Consider the following 22830-nt stretch of genomic DNA (forward strand, 5'->3'; position numbering starts at 1 on the left):
GTGAAGATAAACTCCATATGAAGTGTCTTCAATGCTCATCCTCCTCTCTGAAGTAAATCGGTGTTGCCAGGAGCAGACATGTCTCAATGTCCAGAAATTCTAAATTTTAAAAATATTTTAAATGCCATATTCTGAAGGTCTTTGAAGTATTTGAAGATTACCTATCTATCTGAAATATGTCTATGTATACCTAGAAGACTTAATTAACATGGCTATGAGTATGATTATCATAGATGACTAATTATTAATCTATTTTTAATTATCCATTTCAATTTAAAATGAGCTATACAAACATAATACCTTAAACACGATTAGAAATATACACACAGTATAACAAAATTAACTTTAAGTTTGTATCAATAAACTAAAATCTATACCAATGTAAAACATTTTAAACAAGTTGTTGCTCTTTAGAAGTAAGTTCCTTAAACTACCCTTTCATCTTTTATATCTGTATCATTTCCCCTTTTCTTCTTTAGAAAGAGATCTCATTTATAATCAAACTGCTTTAAAGAAAAATATTGTTTTTTTTCTGTCCCACATCAGAGGGCTCTTCTGATTTGGGACACAATAATCTCTTAACCTTTTCTTTTAGCAGTATGCCTGGGTTTAGATAAGGAGTGAGCCAATTCCATCTCCAAAGCCAGCTTGATAATTTTGGGAATGTGGGCGTAGTTTCTCTTACTACTTCCTGCTGGAGGGGGGGCGCTGTATCTTATGGGGATACAAAGAAAATTTTAGGATTATGGAGTAGTCCATTAGGGTGAACTGAGCCAGTTGTCTTGAAACCATTCTGGATGTTGGATCATCTGGGCCATGGTATCATCGGAGACCTTTCAGGTGGTCTTGGCTGATGAAGCCTGATGTATCTTAATGTGGAACAAATCCATAGCCTCTGGCTTTCTGTGGAAACAAAAGCAGAGACTCTTTTCCAAAGCAACATATCCTTATATCCAAATTTTGAAGTCAAGGTACCTTTAAAATTTACATATTTGTTTAACTCAACAGTTTTTACGATCAGATCTTTTTCTGCAGTTAAAAATCCCAAAGACAAGACAAACCAGATTCTCTGTGTAATATCCATCTTTGTAAGACTGAAACGACTCTGTGGCTGCTGGCTCCGCCCATCTCTGCTTCCCAACATGGCGGTGGTACATTTTACCACCAGCTCTGGGTCTGGGGCCATGTGTACCATCAACTATCAGAAGCAGTTCTATCAAAGCAGTGCATAGCCCAAAAACTTTTTTTCTTTTTTTTTAAACTAGCAAAGGCTAAATCTACCATGCAGCAGAGTAAAGAGCCGCTTGTAGACTCCTCATTCCCGCCACACTGCAGGTCAGACGCACACGCCAGGAACCCGCCATAGTAGCTCAAACTGGCAGGCTGCCGCTAACTTGAGAGAGACAATTAGGAAGCTGTTTTTAGCTCTGTTTTAGAATCTTTTTTCTCAGGTTTTAGGTGGAAATTCTTGAGAAAACGTTGGGCGCCATTTGTAGTTAGAGTTTTCCTGCCTGGCCCAGTCAGGACAAATCTCTCTTACCCGCCAGTCCCACAGTCACTCAGACCCAACCAAGAAAGCACACAAAAACTTATATTGCTTACAAACTGTATGGCCGTGGCAGGCTGCTTGTTATCTACCTTTTTTTATCTTAAATTAACCCATTTCTGTTAGTCTATACTTTGCCACATGACTCGTGGCTTACCAGTGTCTTTACATGTTGCTTTTCATGGCGGCGGCTGGCGGTGTCTCCCTCCAACCTTCTGCTTCCCAGAATTCTCTTCTCTCTTGTCCCGCCTATACTTCCTGCCTGGCCACTAGCCAATCAGAACTTTATTTACACAGAGCGATAGCCACAGCAGTTTCTTAAGATTGTCCTTGTTTAAATCACCCAGAGGAACTCTGCTGTATTCTGGTCTTTGAAACTATGCCATAAATAAACATCTGTAGTAAATATGTTTGAACATTATAGAGTTTGTAGGACTATGTTGGGAGTAATTGGTTTGAAGTGCATAACAAAATAAAAGGAATACGCTGATGCCAGAGCACTAAGATTCACTTTAGTTTTCCAAGAATAAAAGAGACTATGTCTCTAAAGTCTAAACAAAGAATAACTACAAAAGCTGTTCTTTCCATGGACGGTGACAGAGCTTGGTGATTAAGAGGTCAGACATGGGAGCCAGATGCCCTGCGCTTGAATCCAGCTTTGCAATTAACTAGTAGTGCAATGTTGAAAAATCCTCTAACCTACAAGCACTGTAGCTTTCTCGTTTGTAAAGTGGGAAGAAGAATGCTAAGCACTATCAATGGGCAATTATTAAGATTAGCATGAGCTCATAAATTCAAGGACCTTAGCTCAGTGGCTGGCATAGAGTAAGCTTATAATACAAACACCCCTTGGCCTCCATTATTCAAGGGAAGGGCTTTTTACCTTCAGACCAAAAAGGAACATGAAGCTCTTTTATTTCTTAAACTTTTAGGAAGACAGCTGTTTTTAATTCCCAAACAAATAATACAATTTACCCACATAGCATAAGTACATAGATGCAAACAGACAATTGAAATGCTGTGATGCTTTTGAATGTCACAGTAATTTTGTTTTAAGGCTGTTCCCACTTTAGGGCTTAAAATATGTAATTTAATTAAATTTTTTTTGAATTTGAGACATGGTTTACCTCACCTCTAGCCCAGGCTTACCTGGAACTCACCCTGTAGCCCAGGCTAACATTGAGCTCACCATTGTCCTGTCTATCTTCTAAATTGCCAGAATCACAAGCATGAACTACCATGCTAGCTTTTTATAATATTATTTTAGAGGTTATTATTTATTATTAAAGACATCTTTTACAATTTTTATTTGTTTATTTTATATGTATGTATGTGTGTGCCTGAGTGTATGTATGTACACCACATTTATGCAGGAGCCCTGTGGAGGTCAGAAGAGGGTGTTAGATTCTCTGGGACTGGAATTACAGGTTACCATATGAGTTGCCATATGCATGCTAGGAACTGAAACTCAGTCTTCTCGGTTCTCTGCAAGAGCAGTAAATGCTCTTAACTGCTGATCTGTCTCTCCAGCCCTGAAGAGATCTTTTGAATTAGGCTTCTCGTGGTGTTGCTTGTTTTTATTATATATAATTTTTTGTTCTAGTTTTTTCTTTTAAAAAAGATTTATTTTGTTTTAAATCAAATATATATATATATACATATATATATATATATATATATATATATTATATATGTATGTATGCACATGAGTGCAGGTACCTAAGGAGACTAGAGGCTTTGGGTTATCTGGAACTGGAGTTACAAGCGGTTGTGAGTCCCCTGACATGGGTGCTGGGAACCACTCAGTCCTCCGGAAGCGCAATATGTGCACTTAACCACTGAGTCATCTCCCCAGCTCTGTTGTAGAAAAATGTAAACTTCACACAAAATGATGAAAAAAATAGAGCAACAGGACCTTATGACTTAGTCAGAGCAATTATCAGCATTTTGTATCCCCCTTCCCAACAATGCCGGACATTATTAATCAAGTCTTAGATAACATAAATATTTCAGAAGTAAAGACCCCCTTTAAAAAAAAAAAGTAATTCCTGGACAATTGTGCCTAACACAGTCATCACATTTCTTACCGTTCAAACGGCTTTAGAAATGTCTTTATAAAATTTGCTTACTTCAGTTTATAAATATTTGGCTTTGTATTTTGGAAGATGGCTGACTTCATGCTTCCTCCACAGGAAGGTAAGCTGCTACAGGGGCAATTTGAAATGTCATTAACAATAACCAGGCTAGAGAAATGGGTCTCAGAGTAGGTCTGTGCATGTTTTGGAATGCTGACCTAGGATTCTGTGACATGACATTGGATCATCTTGCTGCTGGAGAAAGAAGAAAACGATGCTTCTGAAGAGCCTAGTGTTAGGGTTCAATGACTAAAGCATGTGCCCTCGAGCCTCATGAGCTGGGCTCTGTCTCAGGAGCCGACATGGTGAAGGAGTGAGTATAACAACTCCTGAAAGTTGGACTCTGATCTCCATGCAAATGCCTGGGAACATGTGCACACATCAGCACATGAAAATAAGGCCTTAAATAACTGCTTAGAAAATGAGAGTGGAGACAGGTGGTGGTGGCGCACTCGGGAGGCAGAGGCAGGTGGATCTCTATGAAGTGATCTAGAGTGAGTTCCAGGATAGCCAGGGCTACACAGAAAAACCCTGCTCTGAAAAACAAAACAAACCAACCAACCAATTAAAGTGGTTGTGATGTAGAAAGCAGAAGGAGCCTTCTGTGGGCATGAGAGACTCCTATGCTGCGTGGGTCTGGCCAGCATCTGTCTTCAGGAATCTTCTGGGTGTGGTCCCAGCTGTCCGTTGTTGCACTCCCTGCCTTAAAAATATTTCACAGGACTTACTTGTGCCATTTATACTTTGGTTCTCGTATTTTATAGCCATGCCTCAGGCTTGCTTCCTTCCTTCCTTCCTTCCTTCCTTCCTTCCTTCCTTCCTTCCTTCCTTCCTTCCTCTCTTTGTTCTTTCTTTCTTTCTCTACTGAACCATTTGTATACTTTTGAGGACTTACATCTGCATTTTTTATTGGACTTCATTTTTAGTGTTTTTAATGTTGATTTAATGGCTGCCAAAGCAGCCCCCGAGTGTTTGAATGAGGAGACACTTTGTAATTACTTTATAGGTTACTTATAATTATCAGAATAAATAAGGTTTCCCCCTCAACGTAGGTGGACAGAAATAAGTAGCAAAGGCAGCGTTTAAGCAGATAAAATGTTAATATGTTTGTATTGAGGAAGTCTAAAAATAAGAGAAGCTACATTCTTCAGAGGGCTCCTACTAGACCCCTTTGCAGCCAGAAAAGCAAGTAAGAAAAACATCTCCATTGACTAGACTCTCAAAATAGCTGACTTTTATCGTGCCTACTTATTTTCCTCGTCTGATTTGTTATTACATATTCAGCCTTGCTGTACTTTTTATATATTTTTAAATTTTTCATCTATCTATCTGTTTATCTATCTATCTATCTACCTATCTATCTATCTATTTATTTTTCAATGTCTTTTGGAGTTTGGTTTATGAAAGACATACAGAATAGATAAGATCCATGGCTCTAGATCAAATGCAATGGATTCAAATCCTGGTTTCATTATTTCTTGACTGTGTCTGTGAGTAAGTCATTTAGTCATTTAGCATTTAGACAGACATACACACAGACACACAGACACATACGAAAGAAAGAGAGAGAGAGAGAGAGAGAGAGAGAGAGAGAGAGAGAGAGAGAGAAAGGAAGGAAGGAAGGAAGAAAGAGAAAATAAAAAAATAAAAAGGTTATAAATTACCTATATCCCTTATAGTAGTTTTCATTTATTCTCTTATTTTAATTTTTTTAGACTGACAAGTATTTATCCCTATTTCCCTTGAGGTAGAGTACTGTTTCTTCAGTCTTGGTTAACAGAATGTGAGTAGAGGTCACATGTGTGCTGGTTCCAAGAGCAGCATCATGTAGCTCCATTTACTTTCCTGCACCTCTACCAGCCTGTGAGAAGAGCATGCCTCAGGGCACTGGAAAAGGATACAAAACTTGGAGCAGACCAGACTCAGCAGGCACCCTGGGTGGAGCAGGCTGGAGCCTCAGCAAGAGCTGTGCACCTGCGCCAGCGCTCAGCCCGGAGCAGGTGAGCCTAGGCGGTCTGTAGACTGACAGGGACTCTCAGTCCAAGCCACTGGTTTCTTTGAGCGGTTTGTCACAATGATTCACTTTACAGCAGTAAAAGCTCACTAATACGTAAAACTATTGCCTTGACTAAATGAGATAATTTATGTAAATCAGTTAGCAGGGTGCTGGGCACAGAACTGATGCTCTGCTCAGTTAGGATTAACAATGTTATTATATTATTATCTTGGCAGTGACTGTCCATCTAGTTTGCAGGAAGGCAAACTCACTTCACACGCACGCGTTCAAACATTCAGCCTCGTGCTGATGGCACCAGCTTTTGAGTTCCACTTGTCACACCTTCCTTTTCCCCAGAGAACACGTGCATCTGGCTCTCTGGGCTGTGGGGCATGAGATAAAAAGGTGGAAATCTTTGGTACATAAGCCAAGAGGATATGAGACAGTAGGGGGTGGGGCAGGTGAAAACTGTTAAAAGCCACAGCTAACCTTCTTCTTGGGCTTGAATTCTTGAACTCTCATCCATTTAGTTATGCTTTCCATTTCAGGTGGGACCTGAGGCTGCAGTGTTGCATATGCTATTCTAAAGAGGAAATGTGTTTATCAAGAAAACTCTCCTTACAAATATGAATGTTATGTTGGCATATATGTAATGCCTAAGCAACTGGGAATATATCTTGTGTTGATATATAACATGTATGATGCATACTATATTCTATGGATTCAAAGATATGAATTTGATCACATTTTTATATCTCTGAAATCAAAGGTTAACTTACAATTGATGGCAAGTAGTAGTTGGAATTACTAGTGTTTGTTGTGATTATCAGTATCTCAATAGCTTTCAGTGATGCCTATTTTGGTGTGTGTGTGTGTGTGTGTGTGTGTGTGTACACATGAAGGCTTTGGCTCTGTTGGCTTTTGCTGTGGTTGATTTGGCTGGGTTTGGCAGGGCTTAATGCTATACAGCTAAACTTGTTATTTTAGAACCCAGACAGGACTAACCACAACCTTGGACTCTTTGGGTGCAGGAACGAAAGCTGATTCAAACTTTACAAATGCATACAGCTGCTTGGGCAAGGCTCATAGTTTGCATTCTGTTTCTGGGACAACACACTGTGTCCAGAAGCTACTCTGGGGAGGAACGTGTTTCTTTCTCTTACACTTCCACATCACAGTCCATCACTGAGGGAAGTCAGGGCAAGAGCTCACGCAGGCACCTGGAGGCAGGCACTGAAGCGCAGACCATGAGGAGTGTGACTTACTGGCTTGTTTCCCAGGTTATTCAACCTGCTCTTATACAGCACAGGACCACCTGCCCAGGGTGGAACTGCCCACAGTTGGCTAGACCTTCCCACATCAACCATCCGTCAAGAAGACGCCTCCACAGACATGCCCACAGGCTTGTCTGATAGGGGCATTGCCTCAGTTAGGCTCCCTATTCCCAGGTGACTCTAGTTTGTGTCAGACTGACAAAAACTAACCAACACATATGGTCTTTGTCATCCCTGCGCACATTCAATTGGCCGAAACAAGTCACATGTCCAGGCCTGACAATGGAGTGCAGATGTGTGCTCTGCCCACTGTGAAGCTGAGAAGGCATGTGGGGACAGAAATTGGGAACAGCAACAAAACTTACCATGGCAACATTTTTCCTTTTCTCGTGGTACTTAAAACAATGGTGTGTTTCACAATGGCTGGCATCTTAGAGTCAGTGTAATAGACTATATCACAGCTTAAGAGAATCTGTCCTCTGGGCATAATATTTTTATAAGCTCCTTTCTTTTTTTCTTTTCTTCCTTTCTTTTTCTTTTTGTTTCTTTTCTTTTTTTCTGGTTGAGCTTCACAAGAAAATGGAGAATTGTCCATTGTTTCTTTGGTATTTTCTTCTCCTTAAATCAAAACACTTGATGGTGGCAATAAGGGAGACTTGATGTCTTTCTGCTAATCCTTAGTTAAATCATGATTGTTACCTAATTTTGTAGATAAAGGAGGAGGTTGAATTATGGGCAAGTGATTGGAGGACTGTGTTCACAACATTCTTTTGTTTGTTTGTTTGTTTTGTTTTTGTTTTTAGAGCTGAGGATCGAACCCAGGGCCTTGCGCTTGCTAGGCAAGCACTCTACCACTGAGCTAAATCCCCAACCCCTTAACTATTAACTCATTATTAATCATTTGTGGGGTGGATTCATCTTTGGATTTCTCAGGCCACTGACATGAAGCCATTGGCTAGGGCTATAGTCATCTGTTTGAGGCAGGGGGATCCACTCCTAAGGTGGCTTATTATATATTTATTTGTGGAAAATTCGGTTTCTTGCAGGCTATTGGCTATAGGCTTCATATCTTGCCACATGAATCTTTCTAGAGACTTCCTTGAGTACTGTCAGGACACAGCAGCTGACTTCCTCTAAGTAAGTAAGCCAAGAAAAGAGAACAAGGAAATCACAACATGCCTCATGCTCTAACCTCAGACCCCCCCCCCCCCCCCACCCCCCCACCCCCCCCCCCCCCCCGCCATTGATGCTTTGGCACGTTTTATTTCTTATATGCTAAGCACAGCCCACTGTCAAGGAGAAGGGATCATATTCTGCTTTTCAAGAGAAGAGTGTGAACTTATGTACTTATTTGAAAACTACCACAGTATTGTTTGGGGAATATTTTGAGCAAGAGTCTATAAGATCTGTTTTATATTTGAAAGAATTGTTTTGTCTACATGTAAATACACACACACACACACACACACACACACACACACATATACATATATATGAAACGTATTTTGCATATGTACATGGTGGAATAAGGGAGCCCAGGTAGATGGCTGTTACTTAGTTTTAGCAATTAATAAATGAGGCTAAGCCTATGGACAAAGTAGAATTAAGCAGTAAGGTACAAGATGTGTCTCAGATGTAGAGTAGGAAAGACATTGTATTTACTGATCTCATGTTTCTAGGTGTCAGTCCCTTTTCACAGCCTCAGTGACAGTGATTTCTCAAACTACCTGATTACCAGAAAAACTTAAAAAGTGTGAATTATGTCTCTTCATTTCCAGACAGTCTTCTTCGGTAGGTCTAAGGTAGGGAGATGATCAATCGGCATTGGAAACTGGGCTGGCAAAATGGCCCGGCAGGTAAAGGTGTTTACCACAAAGCCTGATGATTTGAGTTCAAGCCCCAGAAGGAGAGAAATGACTTCCCAAGCTGCCCTCTGATCTGTCACATGTGTACCATGGACAGGCTTGCAACACTCCACCTCCATGATAAATAAATAAAATATAATAAAAATTAAAACAATGACAACAAAATGTGGAAACTGCACCTCTCTCTCTCAATTAATATGTTTGTTCATTGACAATTTCATACTGGAATGCAGTATAGACATATAATGCGCTCCCTCCCATCCCTCAGATCTCCCCTCATCCCACTTCTTTCCTACAAGTCTTTTTCCTTCTACTTATGCTTTTTTTGTTTTATTTTATTTCCTATGGAGTTTAACCAGGGCCATCTCCATAGCCATGTGTCTGAAACTATCAATTAGAGCCTAGTGGGGTCACTCCTGGGGATACAACTAGATACCATGCTTCCCTGCTCCCACAATCCGTTAGTTGTCAAAAGTTCACCAATAAGAGGTAAGGCGCTATGAGTTCTTTCCTCAGTCTTGGCTGTTTGTTGGGTGGGCCCTACTTTATGGGCTCACGGACGTATAGCTGCTGTAAGTTCATGATCAGCATGCACGGCTAAGTCACGGTTATGAAGTAGCACTTCAACCTTCCTTCCTATCTTCTAGTTATGAAGTTCTTTGAGCTACCTCTCTGAAATGTTTCCTGAGCCTTAAGGGAGGAGTTACAAATGCCTTGTTTAGGGTGAGCACTCAACTATCCTTTGTTTACAGCATCTTGTGTAATGACAGATCTCTGCATTTGCCTCCATTCGCTACAAAGAGAGACTTGTCTGACAAATGGAGAATAGCCTTTTCTACAAATTTAAACACAGATATTTAGAAGTTATTATCTTAGTCAGTGCTCTAGTGCTGTGGAGAGACACCAAGACCACTGCAACTCTTACAAAGAAAGCATTTAATTGGGGCCTGCTTTACAGTTTCATAGGCTTAGTCATTGTCATCATGGCTCAGAGGATGGTGGCAGGCATGGCAGGCATGATGCTGGGGACATAGTGGAGAGCTACTTCCTGATCCACAGGCGGAGAGAACAGTGTTGGGCCTGGCATGGGTCTTTGAAACCTCAAAGCCCACCCCCACCCCCAGTGACACATTTCCTTCAATAAGGCCTCATCTCCTAATCCTTTTAATTCTATCAAATAGATCCACTCTGGTGATTAAGCATTCAAATATATGAGATTATGGGGGCCATTCTTGTTCAAACCACCACAACAGTCATGAATTTTTTTTTTTTAATCAAGTTGGCCTCTTGTGGGGAAAACCTCAACTCCAATCAGGGAGCAGTTAATTATCCCCATGACAGTCATGCCACATTACACCATTGGGCCCATTGTGGCTAGCTGTTTGGTATTGTAGTTCATAGAGTCCACAGCTTGGTAAAACCATGAATGCCGCCAATTGGTGGTGGTGGCTGTGGCAGTGGCAGCGGACCATGCCTTTAATTCCCAGCACTTGGGAGGCAGAGCCAGGAGAATCTCTGTGAGTTCGAGGCCAGTCTGGGCTACAGAGTGAGTTCCAGGAAAGGTGCTAAAGCCACACAGAGAAACTCTGTCTCAAAACCAAAACCAAAACCAAAATCAAACAAACAAACAAAAAACCATGAATGCCTTTACTCCCTGTGGTGGTCTGAATGAAAAGCCCCCATAGGCCCATCTGAAGTGGCACTGTCAGGAGGTGTGGACTTGTTGGAGGAAGAGTGTCACTGGGGTGGGCTTTGAGGTTTCAGAAGCTCAAGCCAGGCCCAGCGTCACTTTCTTCCTGCTACCAGCCAATCCAGATGTAGAATTCCTGGCTCCTCCTCCAGCACCATGTCTGCCTGCACAGCACCATGCTTCCCACCATGATGATAATGGACTAAACCCCTGAACTTCAAGCCAGCCTCAGTTAAATGTTTTCCTTTATAAGAGTTGCTGTGGTCATGGTGTCTCTTCACAGCAATAGAAATCCTAACTAAGACAGAAGTAGGTACCAGGGACTGGGGTATTGCTGTAATAGACTGGACCATGCTTTTGTTTGGAGGAATATGGAACACTTGGGAACTTTGAACTAGAAAAGTGATTGGACATTTTAGGCAGACCTTAATGGACCATCCTAGTAGGAGCATGGAAGACAGTGGTGCTGAGGGTGATTTGAACTATGGGGGCCTGACTCAAGAGGTGTCAGAAGAGAATAAGATGTGGCCTAGAGACCAATCTTGTAGTATTTTTGTGAAGAATGTGGCTGCTTTTTGCCCTTGTCCAAAATATCTGTCTGGGGCTAAACTGAAGAACTATGGATTTTTGGGCAGAGGAGGTTTCCAGACTGACTAATATTGACTGTATTCATTGCTATTAGTGGCCACACTTATGCAGATCTGTAATGAAAAGGAGCTAGCCAGTTAACAGCACCCCTCCATGGCCTCTGTGTCAGCTCCTGCCTCCAGATTCTCACCAAGTTTGAGTTCCTGTCCTGACGTCCTTCGGTGATGGACTATGGATATGGAAGCATAAACCAAATAAGCTTTCTCCTCAATTTGCTTTTGGTCATGTTGTTTCATCATAGCAATACTAACTAAACTAAGACTCCCCAGGAGCCTGCATTAATGCCTGTCTGGAGCTATGAAAACTAGCAGACAGGGAAGAAGTTTCCAGCTCACTTCCAGTTAGATTTCTCTATATTTTATCTCTGAGATATGTGATATTTTCTGCAATACAGTCTTATTGATTAATTCTTGTGGGCAACCAAGAGGAATGGCAAGAGCCTATATTATTTGGGAGGGGGCCTGGGGCCTCTCTGAATAACAACTCCTGCAGAAATGTGCCACACTTGCCACTGGGATTTGTGTTTAGTGACACATTGCTTCCAGGACCAACATTATATAGCTCTGTAGGGCATCTGCCCTCAAATTCTCCTTTATGTTTTAAAATTTGGTAATCAAATAGTGTTTTCACCTACCCCAGACCCTCTCCTGGTTTGGACATTTCTACTCCAGCATCCACTTCTCCATCCCCATTCTCTTCAGGCAATTCCCTCTCCCACTCCCTTTTTTAGTTTCCTGACTTCTGAGCGTACTTCAAGTTAAACACACAAAACTAAGGAGTCAAGTCTAGGGTCCACATACAGACAAGAACATGTACTATTTGTCTGTCTGGGCCTGGGTTACCTCGCTCAGCATAGTGTTTTCCAGTTTCATCTATTAACCTGCAAATATAATTGTGTTTTTTAATAGCTGAATGAAATTGTTTTGTGTGTATGTTTCATGTTTTCATTATCTCTTCATCAGTTGATGGACAGTTAGGCTGGTTCCATTTCCTCGCTACTGTAAAGAGAGCTGAAATGAGCAGAAATGTGCAGACATCTTTCTAGTGAGATATAAGTTCTTCTGGGTGTGCACCCAGGACTAGTGCAGCCGGGTCACATGGTGATTCGATTTCTAGTTTTCTAAGGACTGATTGTCAGTGGCTTCACTAGTTTCCATTCCTACCAGCATTTGTTGTTATTTGTTATCAATCTGTCTATCTATCTATCTATCTATCTATCTATCTATCTATCTATCTATCTATCCATCCATCCACCCACCCATCCACACCTCTCTCTCTCTCTCTCTCTCTCTCTCTCTCTCTCTCTCTCTCTCTCTCTCTCTCCTTTTGGTTTTTCCAGACAAGGTCCCTGCAGAGCCTTAGCTGTCCTGGAACTCGCTCTGTAGACCAGGTTGGCCTCAGACCCACAGAGATCTGTCTGCTTCTGCCTCCCAAGTGCTGGGATTAAAGGTGTGCGCCACCACCACCTGGCTGTCATTTGTATTTTTGATGATGGCCATTCTGACTAGAGTGAGATGGGATCTTAAAATAGTTTTAATCTTCATTTCCTTGATGGCTAAGAATGTTTTAAAAATTTTAAAGGATTTCCTAACCATTTGAGTTTCTTCTTATGCTATTGAGATCCATCACCTATTTTTCAAATTGGTTTGTTTTCTTTGAATTTAGTTTTTTGAGTTCCTTGTATTTTCATTGCTAATCTTATCTGCAGCATATTGCTGCCAAATATCTTCTCCCTTTTGTGGGTTGTCTTTTCACTTGATTAACCTTTTCCCTTGCTGTACAAAGGTCTTTTTCATTTCATGAGATCCCATTTGTTGATTGTTGGTCTTACTTCCTACAATACCAGTCTTCCTTTCTTTTTTTTTTTTAACATAATCTTTTTTTATTGATTCTTAGATGATTTCACACCATGCATTCCTACCACCTTTGCTTCCCAGTTCTTCCCTGTTCACCCCCTGCCCATGTGACCTCTCCCCGGCCCCCTACCCGCCAAAAGGTCCGACTTCTGTTCCCTATATACTCACTGGTGTGTGGTCAAACTCTCAGTGGCCTGCCCCTCAAATAGGACTGAGTCCTTCCTCTCTTCACCCCTGTGGGAAATCTTCCCTCCTGTTCCCTTGCCAGAAGCCCTCTATTGTGGAGGGCAGACACTTCAGTATCCTGTCACAGTTTTTAAGAGTTCTCTTCCATGGCTTCCTGCTCAGGCTGTTACTATTTGGGGGACGGGGTGGAGGTAGGGTCATCACAGAAGTCTTCCATGTCCCCCCTTCTCAACTGTATTGATATCACTGCCAAAGTAGCTTACTTGCTCTTTGCGGCCTGAGGAAGCACGGATCATGGGCTTCCACATGGTTTCTGGTGTCAGCACAGAACACGAACAGGGCTCCCGGCTGCAGTAGGGCCATGGACCCAGACGTGGCCCTCCAATGAAGCTGGGATCGTGAACATCAACAAGGCTTCTGGTCATAGCATAGGCCCCGAACATCCACATGTCATTAGGTGGTGACACTGTCCTATGGCGTCAACTCGACTCTGGCTACATCAGGGCCACTGACCCACACAGGGCCCTCAGTGGCATCATGAGACACGGTGGTCCTTTGTGGAGGTCCAATCTAGAAAGTGGACAGTTCCTCATCTCGGGCCTGCATCATTGCCTAGAGCTAGGGTGATCCTGCTGCACCAGCCAGTTTGTTCAGGGACTGAATCTGCAGCTGCTTAAGCACGCTACTGCTCACCATTGCGTTGACCCCACTGGGCAACGACATGACGCACTGGTGACCTCATCCCTCTCTTGCCCCTGTAGCTGTTGTCACATCGCCAGTTCTGCCTTTTTCCACAGTGAGTGCACAGCTCTGCTCCTCCACCATTCCATCTCTCCATTACCTGTTCCCTCCTTGCAGTGTCTTCTTCTATGGCCCACAGGGAGGTGGGAGGGCATTTCCACCCCGCCGGCTGGGGTCTACCATGCCCAGATACCAGAGTCTTACTGAGAAAATTCTAGGAGCCGGGTGGTGGTGGCAAACGCCTTTAATCACATAGGAAGCAGAGGCAGGCGGATTTCTGTGAGTTTGAGGCTAGCCTGGTCTATAGAGGGAATTCCAGTACAGCCAGGGCTACATAAAGAAACCCTATCTCGAAACAAAACAAAACAAAGACAGAAAATTCTAAACCAGGTCTGTATGGTAAATTAGGGTACTCCATTCTTTCCCCTCCTACAGGTTCAGGGTGTCACCTCTTCTATTGAGGTCTTTGCTCTATTTTGAGTTGAGTTTTGTTCAGGACGAGAGGTAAGGGTCTAGTTTCAGCCTTCTTCATGCCTCTACAGGTTTCCCGACACTTGTTGGGTGCTGCCTTCTCTTTAGTGTTTATCTTTGGCTTCAATGTCAAAAGTCAGATAGCTGTAGCAGTGTGGACTTAATTTGGGTCCTCTCTTCTATTTTATTGATCGATGAGCCTGTTTTCACATGGGTACCATGCTCTTTTTAGCTCTGTCAGGTATGGTGATAACTCTAGCAGTGTTATTTTAGGTGAGGATTGGTTTGGCAATCTCTAGTCTTTTGTGCATCCATGCACATTTTAAGATTTTTTTCTATTCTGTGAAGAATGTCACTGAAATCTTGCATTGCATTGAGATTGCATTGAATAGGAAGTTGATTTAGTAGTACGTCCATTTTCAAAATCCCAATTCTTCTTATCCATGAGCATGGGAAATCCTTTCCACTTCTAGTGTCTTCCTGAATTTCTGCCTTCAGAGTCTTGATGTTTTCATTGTAGAGGATTTTCATTACCTTGCTTAGGTTTATTGCTAGTCCTTTTTAATGAGATTATTTCATTTATTTATTTTTCAGTGTATTTGTCATTGATATATAGAAAGAATTTTTGTGTTTTACTTTTGTATACTACCACTTCTGAGAGAGTCCTCATTAGCTCCTAAGAGGTTCCCTTGGCGGAGTCTTTAGGGTTTTTATGTATAAGATTGTATCCTTTACAAAAGGTTACTTTGATTTCTTTTGCTATTTGTATCCTTCATTTCCTCCATTGACTAATTTTTGTAGCAAAGACTTCAAGTATTATATTGAATCAGAGTAGAAGGGGACACATTTGTCTTGTTCCTGATCTTAGGAATGTTTTAAGTTTTTCTCTACTTGTATAATGTTAGCTAAACATTTGGAATAGATAGCCTTTATTATCTTGAAATGTGCTCTCACTATCTCCAGGTTCTCTGCAACTTTTTTCTCATGAAGAGATGTTAGATTTCATTGAAAGCCTTTTCTTCATCTATTGAAATGACCAAGTGGTTTTCAATTAGGTATTGACTTGTGTTTATTGAATACATATGTTGAATCATCCCTGCATTCCTGGAATCACGTCAACTTGATAAAGGTGAACGATCCTTTTGATGCAATCTTGAGCTTGGTTTGCAAGCATCTTTGCACCCTTATTCATCAGGAAGTCCTGTAATTTCCCTTTGTGTTCTGTCTTTGTCTGGTTTGGGTACCAGGCTAATAGTGTTTTCAATAAAAGTTTGGAGGCATTCTTTCCTGTTCTCTTTTGTGGAACAATTTGAGTGATATTGATATTAGCTCTTCTTTGAAGAGCTGGTAGAATTCTACAGTAAATCTATATCTGGTTCTGGGATGTTTTTGTTGGGAGATATTAAAATTATTATTATTACTGCTTCAATCAAATTACTGATTATAGGTTTTTTAAAAATTATTTATTTCATCCTGATTTAATTTTGACAAGCCATATGCATCTAGAAATTCATCTTTTTTTCTTTTTAGATTTTCCAATTTAGTGGAATATAGACTTTAAAGCTTCATCTTACAATTTTCTGAGTTTTATTGGCATCTATCATTTTTTTCTTTTTATCTCTAATTTTATTAGTCTATGTATTCTTTCTCTTTTGGTTAATTTGGTTAAGGGAATTGTCAATATTATTTATCATTTCAAGGAAACCAAATCATTTTTTCTTTGTATCATTTGTTTGTTTGTTTGAATCATTTGTTTGTTTGTATTTCACTAATTTCTGCTCTGGCTTTCATTATTACTTTCCATCTATTACTTTTAGCTTTCAATTGATCTTGTTTTTCTAAAGTCTTAAGGAATATTATTGAGTTTTATTTTGAAAGTTCTCAAAATGTAAAAACTACATTTTGTGTGTGCGTGCACACACACACACACACACACACACACACACACACACACACACACGTGTTTACCCCATGTGTGCGGCAGCTCTCAGAGGCCAGAAAAGGCGTTTGATCACCTGGAACTGGAGTTTCAGATGGCTGTGAGCTGACATGGGTACTGAGCCTGGGTCCTTTGCAAGATCATTAAGAGCTCCTGACTACCGAGCCATCTCTCCAGCTGTTTTTCTGCTGCAAACTTTCCTCCTGGGACAGCCTTCATTGTATTCCATAGATGTTGGTACACTGGATTTTCTTTTCATTCAAATTTTAGACATATTTCTTCCTTCTTGTTTTTCAGTGACCCATTTGTCTTTCAACAGTGTGTTGTTGTTGACAGACAGAATACAGGATGTGACATTTCAATTTTCCTGTATTTGTTAAGGCCTTTTTTTCCCCCCAGAGCTGAGGACCGAACCCAGGGCCTTGCGCTTGCTAGGCAAGTGCTCTACCTCTGAGCTAAATCCCTAACTCCCTATCAAATCTTTTTTTTTTTTTTTTTTTTTTGCCTTCTTTTTGTCCTAACATGTAGTCTATTTTGGATAATGTGCTATATGTTGCTTAGGATAATGTGTATTCTTTTTTTTTTTTTTGAGCTGAGGATCGAATCCAGGGCCTTGTGCTTGCTAGGCAAGTGCTCTACACTGAGCTAAATCCCCAACCCCATAATGTGTATTCTTTAGTGTTGGGGTGGAATGTTCTTCAATGTCTATTAAGTCCATTTGATTTATAGTGTCATTTTATATCACTGCTTCTGTATTTAATTTTTGCCTGGATAATCTGTTTATGGAGAGAATGGGGTATTGAAGTCCCCCACAATTACTGTGTTGTGGTTTTACATCTACTAGTTTTGTTTTACGAGATTGGGTGCACCTGTGTTTGATGTGCATGTGTTTAGAATTGTGATATCATCTTGATGGATTGCTTCCTTAATGAGGATGAAATGGCCTTCCTCATCTCTTTAAACTGTTTTTGGTTTGAGGCAATTTTGTCAGCTATTAGAATAGCAATGCCTGCCTGTGTACTGGTTCCATTTGCTTTTCCCCTCCTTTAACTAGAAGGTAGTGGTCTATCCTTGATGGTGAAATATGGTTTGTTGGTTTTTTTTGTTTGTTTGTTTGTTTTTTTTTTTTTTTGGAAGCAGCAAAAGGATATATCCTGTTTTCTAATTCAGTCTTCCAGTCAGTGTTTTTTGTTTTGTTTTAGCATTTTCTTAGACTTTTCTTTAAGACATGGTCTCACTGTATAAGTCTGGCTGGCTCTGAACTCACAGACAGTCACTGTCTGCCTCCCAAATGCAAAGATTAAAGGCACATGCCACTATCTGGCTTCTTAGACTTGCTTTTTCGTTAACCACCCTGGTGTTGTTTCTTTTCCCCGCTGTGGCCTCTAGGGGGCGATTATCTTTCTCTTCAGTCCCAAATATTCATTCCAGCTTCCCCTGGAGAGTTGGCTTAGCAGCAATAAAGTCCCTAGTTTGTCTTAATCACAGAGGTATTTACTTCCTTTTCACGTCCATAGGAATGTTTTCCTGGGTATAGTATTCTGGACTGGAAGTTTCGGTATTCCAGAGTTTAGAATATATCTTCCCAATCCATTCTGGCTTTAAAATTTTCTATCACACACATGGTATGTGACTTGGCTTTTTTCTCTTGAAGGTTTTAGTCTCCTTTCTCTAGTCTGGGTTTTTAGTGTTTTAGCTACAAAGTACCACTGGGAGTTCCTTTTCTGGTTCTATCTATTTAGTATTCTTTAAGCCTCTTGTATATGTATGGGTGTCTGTTTCTCCAGATTTGAGATTTATTATTACTATTTTATTGAGAGCATTTTCTATGCCTTTGTGCTAGAATTATTCTCCACTTCCTCTGTTCATAATCCATAGGTATGGTCTTTTTATGATGTCCTAAAGATCTTGCATGTTCTGTTCATGAGGTTTTTTTTTTTTTTAATTTGTCATTTTATTTAAGTAATCCAATTCCTCTACCCGTCTGCAAGCCACATAGTCTGTCTTCAGAGGATCCATTCTATTGGTGAGGTTTTCCACTGAGCGTCGTGTGTGACTAATTGAAATGTTCATTTCCAGCTTCATTTTAGATTAGGTTTTCTTTAGTATTTGTATGTCTTTATTTAATTAAAATTTCATATCATTGTTTCCTTCGTTTAGCTATTTGTTTGAGTGGTTTCAGGGTTTTGGTCAGTTTTTATTCGGGTGTTTGTTTATGCTCTCCGTAAATTTCTTGAACTCTTTGAACATTTGCATAGTTGTTCTTCTGACTCTCATGTCTTGTTGAATTTCATCTATTTTTTCTTCTAAAGGACCTTTACTGTGGGTTAGTGATCTTTTTTGGGGGGCGGGGGGGATATGTCTTGGCTTTTCCCTTTGCTTGTATTTTCCCACTGGACCTGGGTATCTGGACTTGGGCTGTTGGCTGTGTCTTTTGCTCATTGGGCCAGAGATTGGAGATGGGAGGCAGGCAAAGTGACTTGAGGGAGACTAGAAGGGATGGAATGAGTCAGGATGGGACTGCCTTCTGGGTCCCCGTAAAGTCGGGCCACCTGTGTATGTGGCCACTCAGATGGGGGAGGGGAGTCTCAGGGCCTTATGGTTTCTTTTATTCAATGAGTTAATAGAAATGTAATAATCATTGCTGCCTTTGCAAAATGAGGTCAGTACTATGCAATGGGCTCTATTATATAAAACATTAATTTCATCTTTGTTTCCATGTTATAATAACAGATAATAATTTCTATAGATTCTCTCAATACCAGGTAAATACCAGGGAGCAGGGGAGATCTGTCCCAGGCACTACCTCCTGAACTTGTCTGTTGCTCTCTGGACTGCTGCAAGACCATTTATGTAGTTACTTCTGAGCTCTCCTTTGCCTTTTCCTTATTGTCGAGCTGATTCTACTAGCCTGTGTATGTGATCTTATTGCTACTGTATTTTATTTTATTTTATTTTGTTTATTTACTTTTGTGGTGCTTGGTATCAAACCAGGGCTTCATCGATGCTAGACAAGTACTCTACTACTGAGTTACATCCTCTTCCTCACATTGTACTTCAATATTCACTGGCTTCCAGAAGCCCCAGGACTATCCATAGCCTATTAGATGAGGTCACTTACAATGTGCTCTTACCTTACCCGTGGCCTCCCTTGGACATGATCACCACAGGCACACTGGATTATTTCGCTTCTCTTAACTCTGTGTGCATTCAGGTCTTGTCACCTTGCTACATCTGTTCCCTCTGTCTAAAGATTCCCCTTTTCTTCTTTGTCTGGCAATAGCCAACTCATTTTGTTTCCAGGTTCAACTCATCTGGTCACCACCAATATCTATAACATAGAATTCATCTTCTGCTTTTAAAAATTCTCACCACACTTTATCAGGCTGGTTAAATGTTCCAGTGTGGAGTGGGAGACACGCCCAAGGCCCCACACCTTACAGAGACGCTGTTGGCACCTAATGGTTGCTAGGATGGAGAGTCACTTTCCTTTGCAAGTGTGGCCACCATAGGTTGCCCAAGCCCAGTGTATGAACATATATACCCACATATATATATGCAACAACAACTGGACTCAGTAGGTTAAAAATAAATAAATTCATAATAAATGGACATGATCTTGGGAGGGAGATGGAACTGGAAGTCCTAGGGTGTGTTGGAGGGGAAAATGAGGAGTAGATATGCTCAAGATATATTCCATATATGTGTGAAATTTTCAAGGAGTAAATTTTAAAGTATTATTAAGAAACACGGAGCTGGAGAGATGGCTCAGTGGTTAGGAGCACTGACTGCTCTTCCAGAGTTCCTGAGTTCAATTCCCAGCAACCACATGGTGGCTCACAACCATCTGTAATGAGATCTGATGCCCTCTTCTGGCCTGCAGTCATACATGCTGTATACATAATAAATAAATCTTTTTTAAAAAAGAAGCACTTTTATTACTTTTACGTTCATAGTGCCTACTAATGTGCTTGCATTTAGTAGGCTTCAAGCAGAATTTATTTTGTTTCATTTTATTTTTGAGATAGGATCTCTCTACATACCCCTGGCTGTCCTGGAACCAAGTTAACCTCAAACTCATACAAATCTGCCTGCCTCCACCTCCCAAGCTGAAATTCACACCAAAATTAACCAGAATAGAAGTTTATACATTTCAATGAATGTCTATAAAATGCTTGTTTAAATGAAATAAATCCACCACTTTATCTACTGTTTACACAGTGAAAGACAAAAGATAAGCTCACATCATAAAAGTGGTTAACAAAATGCATGAATGTGAACACACACCCTGGGACCCAGGTACACTTAGCCCAGCCCACATTGGCTACACTTTACAATTCCACATAGCGGCATCAATAATTCTGAAGCATTGCAAAAATTCTCACAATTCAAATATGTAATTAGGAATTTCAGTGGCAGGAATTGAAATATAAGGGTCTGTGGGTCTTTTTTAAAGGCTTAATCATAGCTAGTTAGAAACTTAAGCTAACAAGAGCATTTCATTCCTTAAGCATCATAATTAATTGATGCTCAGCATACGGGTTGCCAAATTTGCCTTTTAAAGTTTGCATTTAGAGGTTGCAAATATATCTATTAGTGTAAATTTCTAGGTCAGTCGGGTTTTGATTTGCAATATTTAATGTTTGCATAATTTAACCTTTGCCTGACTTTGGAAAATTATTTCACAGACCTACATTTACTTTGTTAATGGAATGATTTGCCACAAAGTGGCTACAGGGAGGACATTGTCATGATCTTTGGGGTCATTCCTCATTGAGTCTGGTCTAGTTGGAATCTCAGAGCTTTACCTCCCATTCTAGAAGCCAAATGATCCATATATATATATATATATATAGAGAGAGAGAGAGAGGTTTTTACTGTGTGTGTAGCCCAGGCTGGCTTGGAACTTGCTATGTAGACCAAGTTAGCCTCTACCTGCCTTTGCCTTCTTACTACTGAGATTTAAGCCATGTTCCACCATATTCAGATTAAAATGTTGCATTGTAATTGACACATATTTATGGAGTTCAGCCTGGCATTTCAATACATGTATATAGTGTTTAATGGACAGATCATGATAATTGGCATATTTATTAACCCATACATTTATCATCTTATATTTATCATTTCTTTGCATTGGGAACAATCAAAATTCTCTCTGCTAGGTATTTGAAATGTTCAAATAAATAATTGTTGCTAACCACAGTTATTCTACAGAGCTATGAAACATTAGAAGTTAGTTTTCTTGGGCTTGTGAAAAGGCTCGGCAGGTACGATCTCTGTGAATTCCAGGCCAGCCAGAGCTACATAGTGAGACCCTGTCTTCAAAAAAAAAAAAAAAAAAAAAAAAAAAAAAAAAAAAAAATGATGAGGCCAGGTAGTGGTGGTACACGCCTTTAATCCTAGCGCTCAGGAGGCAGTGGCAGGAGGATCTCTGTGAGTTCAAGGTTAGCCTGTTCCACAGGTCGAGTTCCAGGAGAGGCTCCAGAACTACACAGAGAAACCCTGTCTCAAAAAAACAAAACAAACAAACAAAAAAATGTTGATATAAGAGTTCTTCCTTCACATCTGGTATATGAACTTTAATGTATTTAAGCAACATCAATAACAAAAACATACAATTGCTATCCCAAGACTCACTATTGAATCTTTAATTTATCTACTTAGTTTTTGATGAATTTTTTTCTATTGAAATGTGTTACATAGTCTCATACTTCAACTTCGAGTATTTTCTGCTCAACTCCTTCCCTCTAGGGTGTAATAAAGAGACAACATATAGCCCAACAGCACATATGAGACAAATTCTCTGTGATAGAAAAATGTTTCTTGCTATGCATAATGTTTCTCAAAGGAGGTAGGTCAAAACAGATCTCTGTCCTCTGTAACTGTTTACTGAATACCATATTTGATTGCAAAATATTAAAATGTAGTATGTTACTTTTGAAGTGTCGAGTGTTTTGTTACAGATGATTTCGTTTCCATAACAACCATGTAAAAATTAGAATAAAGTTGAAATTATAATTATTTAGCGTATCCATGAGCTTGATTTCCACCCCAAAAGTATTAAAATGGCTGAGCATAGAAGAGCAGCAATGTGGTATGGGTCAAACTGTGCTTCATCTCTTGGGAAGTCAGTGGGATGGAATTTGTATTCATACCTCCTTTTTCCTGGTGGCCCCTTGTGCTCAGCCTTACTTTCCTGTTGTGTAGTAAGGACATCAACTCTCAAGGATGACTGGAAGAAGAAAATGGCATAGTATGTACAAGACACTGTTGTGAGATATTTGATCACACTGTGTGAAGATGTGTCTCTGTTTTACCTTGTCTACCTAAGGCACATTCTGATTGGCTTAATGAAGAGCCAATAGCTAAGCAGGAGAGGATAGGTGGGACTTCTGGGCAGTGATAGGAAATCTAAGAAGAATCTGTGTGGGATTCGCCAGCGAAACACAGAGGAAGTCAAAAGTACAGTATAGAGGAGAG

This window comes from Onychomys torridus, chromosome 19, assembly GCF_903995425.1.
Source record: "Onychomys torridus chromosome 19, mOncTor1.1, whole genome shotgun sequence".
Taxonomy (NCBI): domain Eukaryota; kingdom Metazoa; phylum Chordata; class Mammalia; order Rodentia; family Cricetidae; genus Onychomys; species Onychomys torridus.